The following is a 14850-nucleotide window of genomic DNA, read 5'->3' on the forward strand; positions in this document are numbered from 1 at the left end:
GTCTAGTAAAATATCAAAGTACCATGGTTTGCACATTTATTTTTATTCTGAGTAAAGACAGTTTCTAAAAACAGACAAAATATCCCCAAAACATAATAAAAAATTAAAAAAAACTTTTTATAACTTGAAATGTAGAAAAATATTAAAAGTCTTTCCCAAGGCAGTAACTTCACAGTGATGTATACTACATATATATATATATATGTTTTGTCCTTATTTTTCTTATTGTAATTCAAATGTGTTAAAAAAAAATCATCATCAGGAACCAATGGCTGTAAATTGGTGCTGGGAAACCACTGTGGTACATGGCCTTTTTAAGGCTGTGGAAATACAACAGTGAGCAAAAGAGACATGGTTCTTGCTATCATGGGAGCATCTGACTCAGTGGGGAAGAGGCACAATCACACCAATAAATACATAATTATAAGATGAGAAAAGCTAAGCCAAACAAGTACAGGGTACTACAAAAGCCTATAAAAGAGAGGCTTGAGTTAGTGGTGTGTCAGGAAAGACCCTGGGCAAGCAACATTTGATTTGAGATCAGTCAAGAGTTAGCTAAATAGGGGCAGAGGCATAGAGAGGAAAGGACATTTCAGGCAGAGGCTATAGAAAGTGTCTAATGTAGCAAGGAGCATGGTGCCTTTGAGGTAATAAAAAAGGCTACAGTGACTAAAGCAGAGGCAGAGGGAGACTGGTACACCAAGAGATGGTCTGTTTACTGTTTTTTACTGATGACCTGAAACAAGATTGCATGTCTGCTCATGGAAGTGGATGGTTAAAATTGGTATGAATGAATACCATCCACTGAATACTAGGATCAAGAATGAAATTGATAATGATTTTCTAGAATGGAATAAGTTATGTCAAAAATGACTAAAAGTTAAATCCTGAAAATGTTTTGAAAAGCCGACTGCACATAGATAAGATGTGCTTAAAAGCAGCTAAAATATAAAGTCTGAGAGTTTCAGTCAAAATATGTCAACAGAAAATAAGGACAAGAAAGATGTTAAAATAATCCTAAACTCTTGCTAAAAGCAGAGGTCTAGAGCAAGACCCTAGTCCTATTGTGCTCTGTAATGGGTCTACCACACTGAAGTTCGTAATCAACTCTTGGCAGTCAAAGCTGTGTGTGTGTGTGTGTGTGTGTGTGTGTATTTACGGGGGGGGGGGGGGGACGAGGAGGGAAGGACAGAGGGGGAGAAAAAATTTTAAGCATTCCACACCCAACCTGGAGGCCGATGCAGTGCTCCATCTCCCAACCCTGAGATCATGACCTGAGCTACAATCCAGAAATCCGCCACTTAACTGACTGGGCCACCCAGGTGCCCTAAGCAGTTACTCTTTTAAAGGGCATTAATCATTTGAATGTAACTGGAAGAGTATCCAAGATGTTATGGATCTAGAAAATGAAACTGATTTATTCTAGATAAAATTCTGAACAACCAGCAGGTTTGTTCAAACATTTGAAGAGATTTCATGTAAAAGATGAAGTACGATTTATCATATATAGCTACAGTGGAAAGAATGGCCAGTAAGTGTAATTAGGCAAATTCAGGTCAAATAAGAAATTTCTATCATCCATAATTATCCAAAGGTATTACGGGCTGTCTTGTATGTGAGCTTGTTTTCAAACTGTGGAGGTGTTTAAATAAAGATCAGAAGTTCATCTAATGAATAAATTTTAGAGAAGATTTTTGCTTGGGTGACTTCTAACCTAGTATTTCATTCTCAAAGTGAAACTTAAATTCCCTCTAGCTTTCCTGGACCAATCCAATTCAAATGCAATAAAAATTCTAACCAATCAGACTGAAAACTTTATATTATACCTACATTCCTTAACAAGGAAAAAATTAAACTTTTGAAACACATGATCTTAATATTTAGTGTAAAATATGTAACGATAATTTAACCATTGTGCCTACCAAAAAGGTATTTATAAAGAGGCTGCACTTACTGAGTTAGAAAATGGTCCCTTTTATTTCTGCATTGTTTTGATCTGATGCCCTAACTTTGAATAAGGTTTATAATTTGAGGCAACATGTTACATATCAACTTGTTATCCTGTATTGCACTTGGTATCTGGGAAACCTAATCACTAGCTCCTCTGATTAAAAGGTGACTATTTAGATACAAGAAAGCCTAGGCAGTGGTTCTTAATTTGGTTCAGTGAATAGGGTCTGGTATTTACAGTTAATTTTGAATACCATAAAATAATGATAATGATAAATATTAATGTCCATCACTAGCATAAAAATATAACTCTGTGATCTATATGCATTATAAAACCTAAACCAAGGGTGCATGTTCACAAAAACAGTCTGTTGTGGCCACCCTCTAGTCACCCAGCACGAGTTTTTCAGTGTCCCTCTCTTTGGTGACTCTGCACATTCTTTTATAAAAGAGCACATATCATCAGTTAGGTCACTTGACCATCCCCCTCTGTGAGCTTCCTGAGGATAGAAGCTGTGTTCTCTCTTCTGGTAAATACATAAGCATACAATAAATGTTTATGAACAGGTACAGTAAATGTTGACGGTTTTATTATTGTTCACTTAGTATTCTTTTGACTCTTGCTAATTTGTTCATTCATCTAGTAATTATTTGGAGAGGTTGAAATTTTAAAAATACACGAAATAAAAATATAAAATCATAAAAATTTATCCCTGAGTTAGTATGTATATAAATTGAGAAATATTCATTATTTGATATTATAAAAATAATTCCCTCTTGACCATGGAACAGTAGTATAGCATAGGAATATAATTTGCAAACTACTGGCATAGAATTCAGAGAAAGATAAATCTCCCATCAAAAGTTTTCAAGGGGGCAGCCCAGATGGCTCAGCTGTTTGGCGCCTTCAGTCCAGGATGTGATCCTGGAGAGACCCAGGATCGAGTCCCACATCAGGATCCCTGCATGGGGCCTGCTCCTACCTCTACCCGTGTCTCTGCCTCTCTGTCTCTCATGAATTTAAAAAAAAAAAAAAAAAAAAAAGTTTTCAAGGACTAGCAGCTGTCATACTATTATATCACCTATAATTTAGTACTTTCTGGTAAAATATAAAAGCATACCTGTTTTATTGCATGTGGCTTTATTGTGCTTCACAGATATTAGCTTTTTTTTTTCCCCCAAATTAAAGGTTTGTGGTACCCGTGCATGGAACAAGTCTATTGGCACCATTTTTCTAATAGCGTTTGTTCATTTCTTTGTAACATTTTAGTAATTCTTGGAATATTTCAAACTTTTTTGTTATCATTATATTTATCATGGTGATCTGTGATCAGCGATCTTTGAGGTTACCATTGCAATTGTTTTGGGGTGCTATGAACTGCACCCATATAAAATAGCAACCTTAATTGATAAATGTTGCATATATCCTGACTGCTCCACTATTTGTTTCCTCAATCTCTCTTCTCCATTAGCCTCCCTATATCCTGAAACTCAACAATATTGCAATTAGGCCAATTAATAACCCCACAACAGCCTCTAAGTGTTTAAGTGAAAGTCACAAATCTCTCATTTTAAGTCAAAAGCTAGAACTAATTAAGCTTAGTAAAAATTAAGGCATGTTGGAAGCTGAAATAGGCCAAAAGGTGGGCCTCTTGCATTAGTTAGCCAAGTTGTGAATGTGAAAGAAAAGTTCTTGAAAGAAACTAAAAGTGCTACTCCAGGGAAAACACAAAGTGAAACAGCCTTACTGCTGATGAAAAAGTTTTAGTGGTCTAGATAGAGGATTGAATTAGTCACGCCATTCCCTTAAGCCAAGGCCTAATCCAGAGCATAGTCCTTACTCCCTTTGATTCTACAAAGGTTGAGTGTATTGAAGCTGCAGAAGAAAAGTTTGAAGCTAGCATGAGGTTTAAGGAAAGGAGTCATCTCTGTAATATTAAAGTGCAAGGTGAAGCAGCAAGTGCTGATATAGAAGCTGCAGCGCATTATCCAGATCTAGCTCCGATAAGCCACGGAGGTAGCTACACTAAACAACAGACTTTCTGTGTAGATCAAACAGGCTTCTCTTGGAAGAAGATGTCATCTAGGAGTTTTATAGCTAGAAAGGAGAAGCCAATGCCTGGCTTCAAAGGACAGGCTGACTCTCTTATTAGGAGGAATGCAGCTGGTGACTTTAAATTGAAGCCAACGTTCATTTATCATTCTGATCATCCTAGGGCCCTTAAAAATGCTCAATCTACTTTGCCTATACTCTAAAAATGGAAGAATAAAGCCTGGATGATAGCACATCTGTTTACATTATTGAATAGTTTAAGCCCACTGTAGAGATGTACTGCTCAGAAAAAAAAAAAAAAAAAAAAGATTCTTTTCAAATTATTACTGCTTATTGACAATGCACCTGGTCACCCTAGAGCTCTGATGGAGATATAAAATGAGATTAGTATTATTTTCATGCCTGTTGACACAACATTCATTCTGTAGCCCATGGATCAAGAAGTAATTTCAAGTCTTATTAGTTAACATTTTGTGAGGCTATAACCACCCCACATAGCAATTCCTCTGATGGATCTGGGCAAAGTCAACTGAAAAACCTTCTGGAAATGATTCACCATTCTAGATGTCATAAAGAATATTCATGATTCATGGGAAGAGGTCAAAATATCAAGGTGAGTGGAAGTTTGCAAGAAGTTGATTCTAACCCTCTTGGATGACTTGAGGGGGTTCAAGACTTAGTGGATAAGATAACTAACTGCAGATGTGGTGGAAAGAGCAGGAGAATGAGAAGTAGAACCTGAAGATGTGACTGAATTGCTGTAATCTCATGACAAAACTTCAACAGATGAGGGCTTGTTTCTTTTAGATGAACAAAAGAAGTGGTTTCTTGAGACAGAATCTATTTTTGGTGAAGATGTTGTTAAGTATTTAAATGAAAACAAAGGACTTAGAATATTACATAAACTTAGCTGGTAAAGCAGTGGCAGGATTTGAGAAGTCAATTTGACAGTCTGAAAGTCAATTTGAAAACTGACTCCAATTTTGATAACATTACATGCTAGAGAGAAATCACTCCTGAAAGGAAGAGCCAACTGATGAGGCAAACTCATTACTGTCTTTAAGAAATTGCCAAAGCTGTTCCAACCTTCACCGCCACCCTAATTAGTTAACAGCCATCAACACTGAGGCAAGACCCTCCACCAGCAAAAAATATACATATATATTATGACTTGCTGGAAGGAAGCTCAGATGATGGTTAGCATTTTTTAGCAATGAAGTATTTTTTAAATTAAGGTATGTACAATTTTTTTTTAGACATAACACTGTTACAAGCTTAAGAGACTACAAGATAGTGTAAACATAACCTTTTAATACACTGGGAAACCAAAAAATTCATTGGACTCACTTTACTGAAATACTCACTTTACTGTGGTGGTCTATTACTGAACCTGCAATATCTCCAAGGTATGCCTGTAATATGCTTTCAAAAAACCAGGATTGAAGGATTTTCTCAATAGAGAACAAATGTTATTTTGAAATTCATAAGAATATCAAGGATTCCAAAAATGCCACATTCTCTAGTGGGTGGTAACATACACTTGATCACTTCTTTTTCTAACAAATGAATTGTTGTAGTTCAAATATTCATTACAAAGATATAAAAACCACATCATGGGTAACTGGCAAAACAAAAAACAAAACCAAGCAAAAAACCTCCATGAACATTTAAACTATATCCATTCATAAAAGGATTAAAGCAAAGTTAAGAAGCCTGAAAGTACAGTAAAATGACTAGTTGACAAGTACTGTGATATTTGGAAAACCTCTCTGAAACCTGTTCTCCATGAATTTTTGTATCAACTGTACTTACAAAAATGGTATTTATAACTGAAATAATCATCAAACTACTTTCACTGTTAAGTCAGTTTTAACATCAGTGATAAAAACTAAGTTCTAAAAACTAGATCCTTAAGACTGTTACTTATTTTATTACTCACTGCTTACTCAAACTCTAGATCTGTAAGCAGGGATCAGCTGTTCTGCAAAACAAGAAATTAATAGCAGCTATTAACAGATACATAAGGAAATAATTAGACCAGTTACTACAGGAGCTAGAATGCTTGTTCTGGGCTCAGAGATCTTAATTAGAAAGAAAAACTACAAAAAGAGGGCACTTGAGATGAAGCCTATGGATTTATGACGGCATTGCTGTATTTACAAATATATTTCATATCTAGAAAAATTCACTAATTAGACTTGTAAGAATTCTCTCCGGACCTTCCCTGCCTTTTTGGGAGAAGGGGAAGGGAAGTGTGTTAAATATTTACATATGGAGCAAGAAGAATCGGGCTCCTACACACATTAAATATAAAGCTCACTTACATCAAATGACAAAAAACACGCTTCTGGAGGAAACTACTTAGAAACTGCAGCCAGGCAGAATCAAAGGAAAGGAGAAAAATCCGTACTACTTTGGAGTTCTGGATTCAGAAAGCATCACTTCTCAGGAGTGACTTCAATACAGAGGTCACTGATTTAGGATCGTTGATCCGGATGGGCAGAGGAGAGCTGGAAAAGAATTAGCTTTAGGCACGAGGTCCAAGACTAACAAACCATAGTACGCGTTAAGGCAGCTTTATAAATACACCAGAGGCAAGAACGAAACCGTTTGGCAACATGAAATGGGACAGAACGTAGACTGAAACTTAACAGAAGGACTGGGGTTCAATTTGAGTAGCAGCGGTTAATCCACATTTTGGAACACATCACAAGTAACAGAAAAAAAAAGAAGAAGTCACACAGAAGGCTTCCTTTCTGGGAAGAGCTACTAACAATTATCAGCAAGGTAATATTTTTGTCTCAGACCGGGCCAAGGTAGCTGGTTCGACAAACAAACCCTTTGGGAAGATGGGCAGCGTAGGGTAATCTGGCAACGGAGGGCCGGCTGTGCAGACCGCCTTGGCCGTTTCCGAGCTATCGGCCCTGCAGGGCGATTCTAACCCGGGCTGCCCAGCGCGGCCTCGGGGTGTTTACTAAGCACGCGGGCCGCCGTCGGGCCGTCCTGTGCCTCGGCCCCTCCGCCAGCGCACCTGCGCTCTTGGCCAACAGCCACGCCCGCTGGCCCACCGTCGGCGCCGGCGGCAAGATTCAAAAGCTGTTCCCGCCTCGGGGAGGATGAACTCTCTCCAGGCTCCCCCGGAATCACACCTCCCACGGGACGAGCCGTCTGCAGCCCCGGCCACTGGAAACTGCCGGGTTGGGGCCGGAGTGTCCGCGGAAGCGCCTCCCAAGCCAGCGCTGCGCCCTAAGCCGAGGCCTAGAAAGGGTGGCGGGGCCAGGCCTGTTTCCCCAGTGAAGCGCCGCTCGGCAGCCGAGGGCTGGCCCGCGTTTCTCCTCCCAGCCCTGGGGTCTTGGAGCAACAAGGAAGGGGAACGGCGAAAGGACGGCTCCGCGCAGCTCACCCCAGGTTCAAGGCATCGCGCTTCCGGCGGCAGCAGCTCCGCCTCAGCCCACGGCTCAGGCCCGCAGGTGGAGGCGGAGGCGGCGGCGGCGGCGGCGGCGACGACGCCCGCTCGGCCTGCGCCCGGGGCGCGCCTCAGTGACGCAAAGGCCCGCCCCGCCCCCAGCGCGTTGCCTGGAAACGGCGCCCAGCCTCTCCCAGGCGCAGGGCGCTCGCGGTGTCCCCCGCCTCTGTGTGTGAGGACCCTCGACGAGGCCTGAGCCCGTGAGGCCAGGTGAGAGGAGAGGGGGCCGCGCCCAGAGGCGGCGGGAGAGCTTCGCCGGGCGGGCTCCTCTAGGCCCGGCTCCCGCCTGGCCGACTGCCGCCTCCCCTGGCGCCATCTCCCGAGCAGCTGCGCAGGGCCCAGCTGCTGACAAAGGCCGCACTGTACACATCCTGGGTTTGGCCGAGGCTTGGACAGTCCAAGCCACCGCTTGTTAGGCCTCCAGCCTCCCAGTGGTCGTAGCTACACAAAGGTAATCTTGCTACTCTACCGTGAGGTGGGGCCGCTGATAACCTGGGTAGGTTAAGAGGCATGAAAGACCGTGGAGAGTGGGTAGCACGGCAGCCCAAACGGTAAGCCCTCATACAGCGGCAGCAATTAGCGTGGATGTCGGCGGTATTGTTCCCGTCCGGTACGCATCCGTTGTGTGCCAAGTGTTAGATTAGGTCACCGTACAGGCCTTGCCCTCGTTTAAGCAGTTTGCTCAAAGATTCGTAGCTAGTAAACAGCAGAGCAAGGATTTAACCTCAGGTTTTAAACCACTTACGGTAGGTTAAACTAAATTAAGCTACTTAGCAGCTAAATTAAACTATTTATGGTTCTTCATATGAGGACACTTGTCCTTCAATCTTTTGTAGATGTGTCCTGTGATGCATTAATCCTGCCCTCTAATAATGGATGATACTTATCGACCATTAGAACAAGCCCTGTTGGGGCAGCTCCCGGTGGCTCAGCGATTTAGCGCTGCCTTCAGCCCAGGGCCTGACCCTGGAGACCTGGGATCTGAGTCCCACATCAGGCTCCCTGCATGGAGCCTGCTTCTCCCTCTGCCTGTGTCTCTCATGAATAAATAAATAAAATCTTAAAAAAAAAAAAAAAGTCTGTTTTAAGTTCTTAAAAAAAAAAAAAAGATTTTATTTGAGAGATACAGAGATAGTGATGGAGATAGTGAGAGAGAACATGAGGTGGGGAGGAGAGGGAGAAGCAGGCTCTATCCCAGGACCCTGAGATCATGACCTGAGCCAAAGGCAGATGCCCAACTGGCTGAGCCACCCAGGCACCCCTGCTTTACATACTATAAAGGTATGAATTAATAACCTCACAGCAATCCTATGAGATAGGTAATGTTAATACTTTCATTTTACAGTTGAAGAAATAAGAAAGTCCATTAGCTTTTCCAAGGTCAACCAACCAGCTAAGGAGCAGAGCTGTATTCAGACCCGTGCTGCCTGAACCATCAGCCTGTGCTTTTAACTCTTATTGTAAACTGCCTCAGTAAGATGGTAAGACGTCATCAGGGCCAGGGTCTGTGTTGTCTGTGTACTTTTATACCTTATGGAGAAGGTTCTGAGGATTGTCTCCCTGACAACTAGCACAGAGCCTGGCCTGCAGTACAGTTGTTCAGTATTTGAAGATGTGATGAAGATAGGAACATTGGAGAAACTAAGCCCAAGAATGAGATATAGGTAATGATTTAGTAAATTAAAAAAGAAATCTAATTAAATTCAACAAAGTCCTATAGTTTAGCCTAATCTGGGCCTGGGAGTCAGGAATATTTCTCTATAAAATTTTCCTTCAATTAAATATAGTTTGAGGTTCCAGTCAGTGCAATAAAACCAGACAAAGAAATAAAAGGCATGCAGATTGGAAAGGAAGATATAACACTGTATTTGCAGTCAAAAATACTTTTTAAAATATTTTATTTATTCAGGAGAGACACAGAGAGCGAGGCAGAGACAAAGGCAGAGGGAGAAGCAGGCTCCTTACGGGGATCCCGACGCGGGACTCAACCCCCAGAGCCTGAGATCACACCCAGAGCCAAAGGCAGATGCTCAACCACTGAGACACCCAGGTGTCCCTACTTACAACTATTTCTTACAAACATTTTCCTACATCTTTTTTATATGTAAGAAAAATAAAAGTTTCCTTTGCCTGCTACAAAATAACTTCATAATTCCTATTTCAGAATTTCTAATCTCCTCTATTACAGTTTTTAAAATAATCCTTATTATTGTCCTACTGATTTGCAACAAATATGCCAGGACAATTCAACCACTGAGCCACCCAGGCATCCCTGTGTTCAGATGATTTCCTAATCAACATCGTTAATTGTTATCCTTCATTATTGTCCCAATCCTGTATTTCCATATTTATATAGAATATCTCCCAGAGGAATGAATATACCACAATAATGGGCATTTGAATTCAAGAATTTCTGTATCAAAGGAGCTTCAGCATTCCTTCTGGTCTCTCAGACTAAATCATATGAAGAGATTTCTTTCTGTCTCCTAAAGCATTCTGTCATGGTATCCTGTACTTTCTTTAAAATTTCTCCTTGTTTTGGGATCCCTGGGTGGCTCAGCGGTTTGGCGCCTGCCTTTGGCCCAGGGCGCGATCCTGGAGACCCAGGATCGAATCCCATGTCAGGCTCCCGGTGCATGGAGCCTGCTTCTCCCTCTGCCTGTGTCTCTGCCTCTCTCTCTCTCTCTCTCTCTCTCTGTGTGTGACTATCATAAATAAATAAAAATTAAAAAAAAATTTCTCCTTGTTTTATTTTTTTATTGTATTTTTTTTGAGTTTTTAGTGTGTCAGACACCAAAAGTATTCTATATGTATTATCTCACTTGTAAGTCTAACAACAGCCCTAAAAAATGTCGATATCATCTCAATTTTAAAGAAGAGAAAATGGTCCTGGAGAGGTTAAATAAATTGTCCAAGGTCACTTAGTTCATAAGTGGTAGAGCAGGGATTCAAATCTACCATCTGATTTCAGAACCTCAAGTTTTAGCTATACATTATATTTCTACTCTTGGGCTTAACCTGTTCTTGTCAATTCCATACCATCATCTCAGTATAAGTTCCTTGTTATTTGACAGATTAGTATACTAACATCTTAGCCATCAACTTATCCTGAAACATATTTACTATTCAGTCCATCTTGTATCTTGCTGGCAGACCAAGCAACTTAAAACATTATATTTATTAAATCTATATCATAAAGGTGCTGGTGCTCAGTATTAGCCAGGTCATATCAACAAAATGGACCCCAGTATTTGGGAACTCATTTTATTTTATTATTTTATTTTTTTAAAGATTTTATTTATTTATTCATGAGACACACACACACACACAAACACACACACACACACACAGAGGCAGAGACACAGGCAGAGGGAGAAGCAGGCTCCATGCAGGGAGCCTGATGTGGGCTCGATCTCGGGTCTCCAGGATCTCACCTCGGGCTGAAGGCGGTGCTAAACCACTGGGCCACCAGGGCTGCCAGGGGAACTCCTTTTAAATGGATGATTTTACCATCTCATTGTCTCAAAGATCTACCTGGATCTTGGGGATCATTGTATATACTACCTGCCCCCATTGTTATCCTGTCATTCCATACCACCTCCCATTCTCTCTACAATCCTTTATTGCTATATCCTATGACCACTGATCTTTGAAACTCTTTATGTCCCACTTTCTTTTGGCATGCCTCGCCTTCATTCACCCCAGGCTAGCTTCCTCTCTGCTTTAGCTATCTCAGTTTGACCTCAGGAATTCCCATTCTCCAGCCAACAACACCTCTACCATTATTTGCTTTTCCTTTGAACACTTTCTATTTTACTGAAATCAGGAATCCACTTCCCTGACAACCTTTTTGGCTAGGAGACAAGTTAACATTCTCTTCTCTAGCTGTCACATCCTGTCACATCAGTGTTTTAATACTGTCAATCAGACATCTCTCTCCTTTAAACTCTTCTGGCTGTAAGTCTATTTTTTTTCCCCCAAGCCAGCTAGGCCTAATAACCTAAGGATCAAAGAAGTCACTTTTCTCTTCATGTAAGTGCAAAACTCAAACCTTACCATTATCATGTTTAACAAGGAAAGGTCAAGCTAGTGTTTTCTGACAGGGCCAGGGGGAATGAAGTCAGAAATTTCAAGAGCTGGGAACTATCCACCTTGGTTGTTTGGGTCTTTGTTGCCACAGACAGGCCAATGGGAAATGACACAGTTTACTCCAGACAGCAAAACCCAGGTCAGTTTTATCACTCTGCTACATGGAAAACAAGGCTTAGAAGCAGCCAGTTCATAATTATATTTCCTAGATTATCTACTATCCTTACAGATAGTAAATTTTTACTACTTTGTTTTGAATTAGGATCCAAACAAGATCCTCTCATTACATTTTGACTGTTATATTTGAAATTTCCTTTGAAAGCAGTCTTCCCCCCCCCTCCTTTTTTCATACGATTAAGTTATTGCAGAAACTGGATGTATTGGGGTTTGACCAGAGAAACAGAACAAATGGGAGATATAAGACATTTATTGCAAAGAATTGGCATACTCAGTTGGGAAAGCTGGTAAGACAAGATAGAAATGGAATTTGTGGGCATGAACTGAAACCACTATGCACAGATAAAATTTTTCTGTACAGCCTCTGTTCTGCTCTTAAATTCTTTCAACTGATCAAATCAGACCCATCCAGATTATGTAGGACGATCTCCCTTAACTTAAATTCAATTGATTATGGACTTACATATACAAAATACCTTCATAGCAACATTTAGATTAGTGTTTGATTGAATAACCAGGGACTAAAATCTAGCCACACTGATACATAAAGACTATCACATTAGGTTGATTGGGTTATATGGACTATTCCTATATTCTGGATTTATCTGTTTTCTTCCTTATAGGGTTATTTACTTTGTGCTTTTTCTCCTCATATTTTCATAAATGCAGTTTGGCTTTAGAGGTTTGACTATTCTGGCCAGAATACTTTATAAGTGGTACTGTGTGCTTCATGTTACATCAGAGAGCCCACAATATCTGCTTGTCCTCACTTTAAGACTTATCATGGGGGTTCTAATCAATATTTTATCTAATCATTTTATCCATTAGGATGGTAGCCTGAATCCACTTTATTAGGGATTAAAAAATGGTGACTTTCTAATTATTTATTTATTAGTGTCATTTCTGTAAAAAACTTTTCTGTATAAACTGGGGCTGTTTGGTTACCTTGAAATACTGTCCATTCAGGAAAGGCAAGAAAGATGCCAATTCTTTCTTTTAAGAGTTAGTGCCTACTTACTAGCAATGATGTCCAATGTGTGGAATTTAATTGTTTTTAGTATAACTGCAAATTTATGGGTTTTATATACTTGATTGATAGCATTTAGTATGACTTTTGTTGTGTAGTTCCATATTTGGCAAGTGGTAACCACATCATACTGTTTTTTTTTTTTTGACAGGACGGCTTTCTTGCATTTTGGTTCCTTCCTGGCTTATCTTCTGTATTTCCTGTTTTAGACCTGGAACCAGCCATTCCTCCAAGGAGTTCTGTATTCTTTCAATGGGGAATAGTATTTAGAGACCACAGTCTTGGTTGCTAGATGTATTTATAGCTATTGGACTGTCATTACTTTTAGTCCTTTTCAGAAGACAGAGCTAGGGAATATATATTTTTTGTTTGTTTGTTGGAAATATATACATTTGGAAGAAAATAACAGTTTAGAGTGTATACTGCTATTCCTAATTTAAATGTAATATTACAAGATTTTAAATATAACCAATTTTAATAGTTGTATCTCTTTAATCTCACATTGCAAATCTTATTACCTAATAACATTAAGTAATTATTTATATTATAAGAAAATAGATTCAAAATAAAAATATCAATATTACTATTGGCTATTTGGTTACCAAATGAAATTTATATATACTTACTGCTCTATTTGTCCTTAGAACATGTATCACTAGGGATGCCTGGGTGGCTCAGCGGTTGAACGTCTGCCTTATGGCTCAGGGCGTGATCCTGGAGTCCCCGGATCGAGTCCCACATCGGGCTCCCTTCATGGAGCCTGCTTCTCCCTCTGCCTATGTACCTGCCTCTCTCTCTCTGTGTGTCACTCATAATAAATAAATAAATAAATAAATAAAATATTAAAAAAGCATGTATCACTAATAATGTAGAGTCAAAATAGCTGTGATTGAGCTCCTTGAAATAATCTCCTGTTTTTTTAGTGGTTCCTCAGTTTGTTTTTTTATTTTTAGAAATTGCTTAAGTTTACTTTTGAAATGTCAAAGTTTTCTATGTTTCCAAAGTTAGAACTACATAATAAGGCATATTTGGAGAAGTATCATGCCCATTCTCAGTCCTCTACTCTGTTACCTCCTTTTCCTATATTTAAACATTTTAGTCTTTGTTTACAGGATTTTTGTAAATATAAGTGAATACATACACAAATATAAATAGAAATAAAAATGTTTGTGTTTGCTGTCCTATCATTACACTAAGTATAGTGTTCTGTAACTTCCTCTTTTTTTTCACTTAGTAATATATCCTGAAGATCACTTAGTATAATTAAAGAATGGAGATCTACCTCATTTTTTTTGACAAGTATGGAGAATTCCAGTTTATTGATTTATCATAGTTTCTTCAACCAAACTCCTTTTGATGGATGTTTGGGTTGCTGTTACCCATAGAGTTAAACAGTGAATGACCTTTTATGTAAGTAATTTAACTTTTTTTTCCCCCCAGATATTACCAAAGTCCTCTCTATGGGATTCTCAAAAGTAATAGATGAGAGTGCTCTGCATACCTGGGTCAAAAGAATATTCTATCATATTTTTTTTGAATTTGTGCCAATCTGATAGAATTGGTATAGCAGGGATTAGTTTTAATTTTCATTTTTCTTATTATGAGTAATAGTGAGCTTATTTCACATATTTGCCATTTTAAAAAATTTTTAAAAAGATTTTACTTATTTATTCATGAGAGACACACAGAGAGAGAGAGGGAGAGGCGGGCTCCATGCAGGGAGCCTGAGGTGGGACTTGATGCTGGTCTCCAGGATCACGCCTGGGGCCAAAGGTGGCGCTAAACCACTGAGTCACCAGGGCTGCCCTCTGGTCCATTTCTAATAGAGTTAAGCACAAATGGAATGAGAAGTACTAATTCTCTTATCATCCACTAGGATTGGTAGATAAAATACATGACACCCAGTTAAATTTGAATTTCAAGTAAACAATAATTTTTGGTATGTATGCACAAAATATTACTTCACACATATATATGGGATATACTTACAATAAAATATTATTATTGACTGAAATTCAGATTTCTGAATTTGGATTTTCTGAATTTTCTGAAATTGGATTTTCTGGTATTTGTTTTGCTAAATCTCAC

The 14850-nt window shown here is 39.5% G+C and overlaps 1 protein-coding gene and 1 pseudogene across 1 annotated transcript in view; one reads left to right on the forward strand and one right to left on the reverse strand.

Annotated features, from left to right (window-relative positions):
* Positions 1-7473, reverse strand: part of RNF141 (ring finger protein 141) — a 34026-nt gene extending 26553 nt beyond the window's left edge. The window contains 1 exon segment of the mRNA NM_001048019.1: positions 7407-7473. The gene's annotated coding sequence lies outside the window, so the exon portion shown is untranslated.
* Positions 707-7547, forward strand: LOC119864865 (annotated as a pseudogene).
* Positions 7548-14850: the final 7303 nt, after the last annotated feature.

The sequence above is a fragment of the Canis lupus genome, chromosome 21 (genome assembly GCF_011100685.1).
Source record: "Canis lupus familiaris isolate Mischka breed German Shepherd chromosome 21, alternate assembly UU_Cfam_GSD_1.0, whole genome shotgun sequence".
NCBI lineage: Eukaryota > Metazoa > Chordata > Mammalia > Carnivora > Canidae > Canis > Canis lupus.